The following is a 9,513-nucleotide window of genomic DNA, read 5'->3' as shown; positions in this document are numbered from 1 at the left end:
CATCTACGGACCCGTCTCGGTGAAACCACCCCTGACGCTGTTGCTGTTCCCGCTCTGCCTCTGCCTGCCTTGCTGTCGCTCCTCTTGCTCAGATTAGGTTCCTGATCTTTGTTACGAGGGGTTCTCTTCCTGTTTCCCCCTTCAACTGGGAATCTACACGTATATACATATACGCAGTGTCTCAAAAGTATTCTCAAAAATTTTTCAGATTTAGGTGACAACGTTTTTACCGTATCTGTAAAATTGCCAAATCACAAAATTACCGATATTTACCAAATCTATAGAAAATGTTTCAGTGGATTCGACATTGACACATATTGGCAAATGGTCCCCAAAATCGTGGTAGAACCGGTCTACGGTGATTCTAAATGCAAAAGTAAGACGAAAAAAGAGAGTAACACTTTTTCGTTTAAGGCCTCGTTTCCCAAAAGAACGAGTTTGAAAATCCGCCAGGGATTTAAAAACACACACACAGTTCACCACAAGAAGTGCACAATAATTTATTTCAAAGAGCAGAGCAGTGTATGCAGCTCGGGCATTACTCACAGGTTGACCTAATATCCACTTAAGTATACCGAAGGGGAGATTTTGGAATAGGTCCGGAAACGTGTGGCCTCGAGAACGAAGATGACCTATGTACGACGAATCTGAACGATGGGTGAGATAAGAAGGTGTGCGAAACGATATTGGACATAACGGTGGGGGTAATAATGCGGATTGTGTACGAGACACGGGGCAGATTTATAACGGGGCTTCGCTCGGATACCGGTTAATTTAATCGCCGTGCAGCCGGTTAATTGCGTAATGCTACACTTTTGTCCGATGTAACGCGTGAATATTTTTTCTCCGTCTTATTTCTTCTCCCCCCTTTTTGCCTTTCATCTTGTCCCGTGTCGATGGTACGTGTATTTACATACTTACGTATGTATATGAACGGCGTATAAACGTGTGTGCTTAACGTTTATGATATTTGCCCGCGAAAACGAGGATCGTAATAAAATCAATAACGCTTATCACGAAATCGTTGCTCAAAGCTGTACAAGCGGTAACAGAGCCCCAGCCATTTGATACGGTGTTCGTTAAACGGCTCGACGTTGATCGATGTTGTAAGGTTATTCCAATATTACATCGTGCAGCACTCTCTCTCCTCTCTCGATTTCCCGTGCTCCTGTAATTAGGGATGTAATTTCAGTTAATAAGGGTATGTTTGTTTGTAAACCACGTACTAATCCCAATAACCGTTCCCGGCCATCGGAGTCGCCAATTTTGGTCCACAGGCTGACTCTCTTGGAGGAGCTCCTTTAATGTTTCGCGAAGAGCTCAATCCTCTCCTTACTCGTAGATCGTGGTTATTGAGCGAGGATAGAGTGCAGTTTGATCGAATTCTTGGAAACTCTCTGATTGATCTAAATTCTTCCAGTCCGTATAAGAGACTCGGACGCAACTTATTTAGTTTACCTCGTGTCGCAATTTTCGTTGCAACTTCGCGAAACTGAAACAACGTTCTGATTAATAAGAACGAATTTTTCTGTTCTAATCTTTTCGTACACTTTGCTATTTTGGCGGGAATTTCAAATGTCCTCGAGCAAGGTTCCCCGCTAATTCCCCCGCGATACCACCGATCACTCGACAGATCTAACTCGATACACCGGGCAATATACATCCAGCGTGCAACAAAGTGTGTACAATTTCATAAAGCGTACACGTGTCTTCGTTGCACCCCCTGCTCTCGCATACGGACCTAACCAACCACACGTTCATCGCCTAACGCATCAAAACAGGGGACGAGGAATTTAATCGAGACAGCAGTCGATCTTTTTACAAGCGGTTCGATTACCAACCCGTGAACTCGGCGCGAGTATCGGCCTCTCTCGCACGAGAGGTTGCCCGCGCGCGTAAAAACGAAAAGCCCGACAACCGTCATATTTCAGCCCGGCATCGAATCAACGTCGACGCGTCGTCAAACGCTTTATAGCACGTGCGTGCATATATATATACGTACCTCATACTATCTACACACATACATATGTATATAGGTACGTACAAGCTCCTATATACATATACATACAAGGCTGGAGGTTCGATCGATCGATCTCGCGGCGTAACAGCCGTGACACGCTTCGAGATTCCACGATCTTTTACGACGAGGCGCGGCGTATCGTTAACGATCGCTCGTCGACGTTTAATTAGCCGAGGCTCGCGATTACGAGCGGGCCGCATCGCGCAACAGGCCTCGAAGCGCAATTGCGACTGTAACGATCCATGCCTGAGGACCGTAAAAGGCCGTGGCTACACCGGACGACCGCGAGGAGGAATCGCTTCTTCTTCGTCCTCACCGACTGGTTTTCTCGCGCGCTCCTTCCCTTCTGCAATTCCCCTTTCTGGTTTTCTCCCGGTCGTCACCGTCTCCCTTCGCCCCATACGCGCGCACACATTCGTTCCCTCTCCTCCTGCCACGCACCAGGCGAATCGGCGAATTACGACGATTGAAATTCAATTCCGCGCGCGGCCGACCGGCTAATTAGACGCAGTTGCTGCGCCCGCGACATTGCCATGGCTATGCACTCACCATCCATACACCCGATGGACCATTCTACTCTCTCTCTCTCTCTCTCTCTCTCTGTCGCTCTTTCTCCCCGTGTATATGTTCTCTCGCTTGAATTTCTACCTCTCGCCACGTGTTGCACCTCGTGCAATTGCGCGTACGGACGTAAATGCTGTTGTCGCTTTGCTCGTTTCTCCGCCGCCGCAACGCGAGTCCCTGCTTCATCCTCGACATACCTTCTGTGCATCTTTGTTCCTCTCTATGGCTGGCGTTCGCTGTTTTCTCATACGCTTCGACTACGTTGCCATCCTTCCCCTCCCGGATCTCTGTATAAGGGCCGAGTGCATTAAAGTCAATGAGCGGCGTGTAGAATCTCGGAAACGCGGAGGATCATGGTCGATGTTGGCACGGTGCTGTTGCGTTTCGAAATGCGGTTCCACCGATTGTTTCACGGCGGACTTGAGGGGATACCGTATATTTCGTGGGTTGTACCGGTGAGATATGCTCGGTAACGAACGAGAGTTTTTTTTTTTTTTTACTTTGAAACGACACTGCGGTAATGTGAAATGAGGGATTTTGTTTTTTTTCTTTTGCTAGATTCGAATCGTTTATTCGCGAATCTATGTCACGTGTACGATATATTTCTGAGAAAGCAGAGGTATTGATTTGGTGTGTTCTATTGATAAATCGATGGTTTAAATTGGGTCGAAATATTTATTTTTGTAAAGTGTTTGTACGTTATTTTTAAAGTGTATAGTTGGTGTGCCGCTGACGTGGTATTGCATATTTGTAGATCTTAAATTACGAATTAATCAAGATGAATTTTAACAGAGTTGAAATTAATTTTAACCTGAAAATCGAACAAATTTGTTTACGTACATTCGGCACGAAATACGAAAAAAATGGGGATAAGTACATTCTAGACGAATTAAAATTGTAATCGAAACAATTTTAAATAAATTTCCTTGGATATTTTTCGTGCAACGAATAATTTACAATTTAGTTTAAATACAAAACTCTGCGTCTATGTGGCAACCAGTTGTAGATTTAAATTGATCGCACTTGCCTTGAAAGTGTTGTATACCGAGTAGCTGCAGCGTTCTTATTTTTCAATATTCTTTGATCAAATTTCCGATGATAAACAATCTACCTTGAAAGCACATTCGTTTGCGCGAGAAACAAAACCACCACAATAACCATAACCATACGTCGACAATAATCAGCCACAAGTATCTTCAGACCGTTCCAGTGCCAATTAAACCCTGTATTACCGTCCAATTGGTTAAACAACCACCCCATCAGAACCTCGTCCACAATCCTCCACCATTCTCTCGGTATTCTTTCGTGAAATTTACAAAATCTATGCTGTTGTAAGTAATAAAAAGCCTACCTTAAAACTACATACATTCATCTGCATGCGAAGCAAAACCACGATAACAACAATTTATAAAATCTATTCTCCTTTGAACGATAAAAATTCTACCTTAAAAGTGTCTTCGTCTGCATGAGAAACACAACCAGGATAATAATAATTTACAAAATCTACGCTCCTTTGAACAATAAAAACTCCGTCATAAAACCGTATTCATTTACATAAGAAGCAGAACCACGACAATAACCATAACCAGCCGGAGCATCCTCAGATCGCTGCCAATTAAACCCGGTATCAAATTGGTTAAACAACCACCCCATCAGAATTACATTCGCAACCGTCTTTCCACCTCCACGTCCCCCGAACCGTCGGGTACATACACCTTACTCTCGATCCGCCACATCCTGTCTCGTGTTTTTACCTTCGCGCTCCTCTAGTAATCGCAGGAACGTCCATCCCACGTCCCCCAAACCTGTCCATACCGTAACGCTTGACCCAAGTCCTGTACCAGAGGTACCTCGTCCATGTGGCAGACTGGCGCGCACACTCTATGCAGGACTCTATCGAATTACCTACCTAGCCACCTCTGGCCGGCCACCCCGTCCGCGTTTATAATTGTTCCCCGAACCGTTCGACGCTTCCACGAACGCAATTCACGGCTATTACACGGCCGTGCATTATTACGCGTGTCTGAATGGCGCGAAGCCGGCACACACGGTTTCCAGCACCGGCTTGCCGGCTTGCCGCGGCGTATCTCACGGATTAGAGTGCATCTCGGGTGTGCTACGGGGAGTACGGCGTGTGGACTTCATCGTGGACGATCGTAATCCGCTTTTCCTTCGATCCTCCCGCCGCACCACCGTCCGCCACTGTACACCGCATCCTTCTGTACACATAAACACGCACACACACGTGTGTTACACGTATATGCATAGACGGTTGCTTGGCGAATCGTCAGCTTCGCTTGTGTACACATATATATATGTATACCTACGGTTGCGTACAGGCGGCCGGAAGATTATAAGCGGTGGAGGTGCAGGAGCCGCGGGCGGTAAGCAGAGCGGCGCGATTAACGCGATCGAGCGTGCGTGCCGAATAATTACTCATTTGCAGCGGCCGCGGCACGGTGTTGTACTAACCGTGCAAGCCCCGCCAGTGTTCGTGTTACGACACGAAAATCTCGAGCCGTAGAGGCGAGCAGCACCCGACGATCGTTTATCGATCGCCTCTCGTTCCTCGTTAAATTGCCCCGTCTCTCTGTTGCACGCGTCCCAACCTCCTCTCCTCCTCCCCCTTTACGTCGCGATTTCGTATTATAACGCATGGTTGCGCGCAGACGCGCATGCATGCATAATTAAAAATTCGTACCGGCCTGGCCGGGATGGTTTTTGCATGGGATGCGCGACGTCGATGACGGGCGAAACGATGATACCGGTTAAAAACGTGTCGGGAATTCGAGAAAAAAAGGAGGAGACACACGGTGGAATACCGAGGGAACATGGGTGTACTTTGGATTTTTTTTTCTTTTAGTTGTTCGAGTAGGTTTTCCTTTTTTTTTTTCAGCGATTTTTGAGTGGGTCTTGTTTTTTTTGAAGTCGACCGGGTGAATTGACTTTAAGTCGGTGTAAGGAAGGCCGCGGCTGAATCGTTCGACGCGTGTATTATGTTAATGCGGCTTGGTCGCATGCTAATGATCGCTGATGGGTTCGCGTGTGTATACAGGGTGGATCAATTAAACTATGTCCGAGTGTAAAATATATTTGGAAAACGAGAAAGGATTCATTCTTCGAGAGTAATTATAAAAATACGCGCGTGTGTGGTAATTTTGCGGTGTAAAAAAAGCAGGTTACTCGTAAACCAAGTCGTAATCAGCGGGGGAATTATGACCGCGTAGTTCAAATTGCGTTTCCTCGAGGAAATCGTTCAACTTAACCATATCCTTGCGAAAGTTTCGTTTTTTCCATTTTTCTTTTTCGACGGTAGATACGTATCCATTTACGACTATTTAAACACCGCAGAGAGCGTTCTTGGCCAATTACGACCGACTCGGATATTGCCGCTTGGCACCCAGCGTGTCATTACGAGCGCGTGTAATAAGTCTAGGATAGTTGGTTGCTCGTCATGCAGATCAGCTGACCGTGGCTAGGCTGTTCGAATTGCTAGAAAAATTGTTGGGTTAGACGGCGGGGGGGAGTTCGGATCTAGCTCGCGAAGAACGAACGAGAAACGGCGGAAAGGGACTGATAATTTCTCGTCCATCTTCCGCGACTCGCGGTAAAATGAGTTTTGTGGCGAGTGAGCGAAGCTGGCAATTAGCACTCGTAAAATTGCGGCGACGACCGCGACGAGACTTGCGGAAAGGAAGGAGGAAGGCAACGAGCTCTTTGTGAAACGTCTTCCTCGATTCGCGTTCACGTGCTCGAGGATGTCGAAAGGAAACTGAGACACTTGTGAGAATTTGCTGAAAAAAAAAGGGGAACGTCTTTGTGCATTTTGTGTAAATTTTGTACATTTTCATGTGATGCAAATTAATTAACTGAAATTGGGAAGTTAAGAAGATTACGTTTGTTGAAGCGGCGAAGGTAGTTAAATAAGGCTATTACAGTGTTTGTTTAAATAAGAAGAAAATAAAAATGAATCGTTTCTAAAACCACTTCTCCGTGGAAGATTTTTCTTCCCCGTTTATTTTCCCCTGAAAAACCTCAACAGCACGTCGTAACGGGGTGGCCATGCCATTCAGAATTAAAGTCAGAGTTAACTGTGTGTGTGTGTGTGTGTGTGTGGGAATGTGTAATGACAAGAGGTGGGCCCGGAGGGTCTTTGGAACAGTTTTGTTTATTGGCTCTATTAAGAGCCGACCTCACGCTGGTTCTAGCAGGGTGGCCAGGATGACATTCATCACGGTGAAAGTGGCGAGAACAATGTCACTGTGTTTTAAGACAGGCTGCATGGTGTTTTATGTCGTTGGAGATGTAGACGCTTATTATGGGGTCTGATGTTTGGAAAAAAGTAGAACAGAATTTTCGGGCTGGGCTGAACGAAAATAATCCTTCCATTCCCTGTACCAATATTACCACAAGTATTATTATCATATATATTGTTTTAACAAAAAGAAACAGCAGAAATAACTCTAGTATTTTTTAATTATTACACCGAAGCAAAAAAGAAAAAAATATGAATTCACTGGAACGTTCTCATACGCTCAAAGACGTATCCTCGTTAAAAATAGATACAGCAAGCATGTACATAGAAGTTGGACGAAGCACAGTCGACATTCATTAGACTCGCAGCCGCCTCGAGAGAAATATACAACGCTTCGACGTGTGTCAATAGACTCTCAGGAGGCCAGAGAGAGAGAGAGAGAGAGCGTGGTGAACGCCTACAATACCAGCAACGACACCGACGAGGATCTCCCTGTCCTCTTCGATTTTTCGATGTCGCCTGGTGTCGTGACGTTTAATTGGCAAACAAGCTCGGTCAAGACTCGACTTTGTTCCTTCCCTCTGTCCCTATGCTCCTTCCAAGCCATAGGCTATCATCCCCGTGGGCCTATTCTACCCGCTTTTTTCCCTTCCCTGGCTTTTCCCATCGTGCAGGTCTATTGTGTTATTATTATCCCCGGGGTCCGCGTCGCAGTCTTGGGTCCACGGTGTTATTATTATCCACGAGCACAGGAGGTCGTCCGTAACTATCGACGACGGGCCTGTGACTTAATAATACTTCGCTACGTTAGCCTAATGGGAGCTGCCGAGCGTGTAAGCCCACTAATTTACCGTCCTTTCTCTCCCTCGACCCCTCGCTCTCTCTCTTCTTCCTCTCTTTCATTGTCCAACCCGTCTCTCTTTTCTCTCTGTTTCTTTTCTCCGTCCCACCCTCTTCACGCCTCTCTCTCTCGCTCCATTTTTCTCCCCCTTTTCATTTCCCCCGTCAGTCTCGTTTTTTATTCACAGACTGGCCGAACGAACGTGAACGCCGCCCGCACCAGCCGCTACCGGTTCATAAAAGGCGCGTTAAGCAAATAAATAAATTCTACGGTGGACGTGACGGTGTGTGAACGGTGTGTTTCTCGATGTGTGGATAGTAGGAGAGAGAGGACGGAGGATAACAGGGTGAGGCGTCAGAGGGTTCTGTATTTTCCCTAACGTCGACTTTCATCGGGAATTTATAACGCGGCTGCCTGCTCTCCTCGTAATCGGATTTACGCGATCCCGGAGAGAATATCCGTCCTCCCCCTCGTTTCGTGCCGCGACAGAGGGTGGATTCTTCTATTCTCACGATTGATCCACCTCTCCAAGCTGTTTACGCCTGACACGATGATAAATTTCGGTATAATGACCACGGGGCGAGGCGAAATCGCTGGTGAAAAATTATGGAACGCTGGAGGAATCGAGGGGTCTGTGTGAGACTGGTAATTGGTGGAAATTGCTGTGCAAATCGTTACCGAAGCCCTTTCTCGAGAGATTCGGAAAATTTTGCTGGATAAAAAGGTGTTGTCGAATTAAGAACTGAACCCTAATCTAAACAAAATTAGACTTACTGCACCACTTTAACAAAGTTTCACAGGAATATGGGATACCCGTTTTATTTTTTTGACAATGACCATTATCGGAGGACGTTACAGTCTTCAGGAAACGTAATTTCCAATGATTGTCAAAAATGACACTGTGTACAAATGAAAATTTCGATGTCTCATATTCCTACCGTCACCTCTATCTCAACCTCGTTTCCAGTTTAGTACAAAAACAGGCACATAAAACTCCCGTGGCAACGAAAAGCAGTAAAACACCAGAAGCTCAAATACCACATCCGAGCTAACCAAACAATCGTGCCGCATTCGACGAGACGTGCAAAATAAGCGGCCGTTATAAAACGCTGCTAGTTACGGGTTTGTCGTCGCGTGTTAGCGATAGATAGGATGTATCGACGAGGGAACTGCCTCTAACATCTAGGTCCGCACTTGTCTGCCACGACCTGCTATAACGCTAACTACTTAACGCTTTATCGAGCACGACGGAACGGTGACTACTCAGTTTGGAAAGTTCCGAAGCACGGGAGGATCCGATAACGATCGTAAAATTTCCGTTCTCGTCGCGACAATGGCCACCCCCTCCGGCCCACCTTCACCCTGCTCACTCTTTTCTCCGTTTCTTTCTTTCTTCTCTCTTCCTCTATTCCGTTGTTATCGAGAACCCTTCCTTCCCTCTCTCGCTCCTCCCACCCTGCAGTAGAGAAGCGACGCGACGGCGGAATAATAACGCGGTTGAACGCGATGGATTGTGTGTGCACGAGCACACGAAACTCTGTGTAGGCATATACAGGGAGAGAGAGAGAGAGAGAGAGATCGGTCGCGTACACTCCCCGAAGAGAAGTCTTTCGAGCGAGCATAATGGCCTCAACACACCTACGTCCTCGATATCTGCATACACACTCGGGGTGCGCCCGCAAGAACGATCGTTGTGCCTCCTTGAACGAGCAGCAACGTGGCCAGCCGATTCTCCTCTCCTAGGAGCTCTCTCTCTCTCACTCTCTCTCCCCTTCCCTCTTCGGCCGTTGCAACCGAGACAATACGCCGTTTATCTTCGATCTCTGGCGGAGG

This window comes from Habropoda laboriosa, unplaced genomic scaffold (genome assembly GCF_001263275.1).
Source record: "Habropoda laboriosa isolate 0110345459 unplaced genomic scaffold, ASM126327v1 scaffold28, whole genome shotgun sequence".
NCBI lineage: Eukaryota > Metazoa > Arthropoda > Insecta > Hymenoptera > Apidae > Habropoda > Habropoda laboriosa.
The sequence above is the reverse complement of the archived record's forward strand: the minus strand, read 5'-3'. Positions refer to the sequence as shown.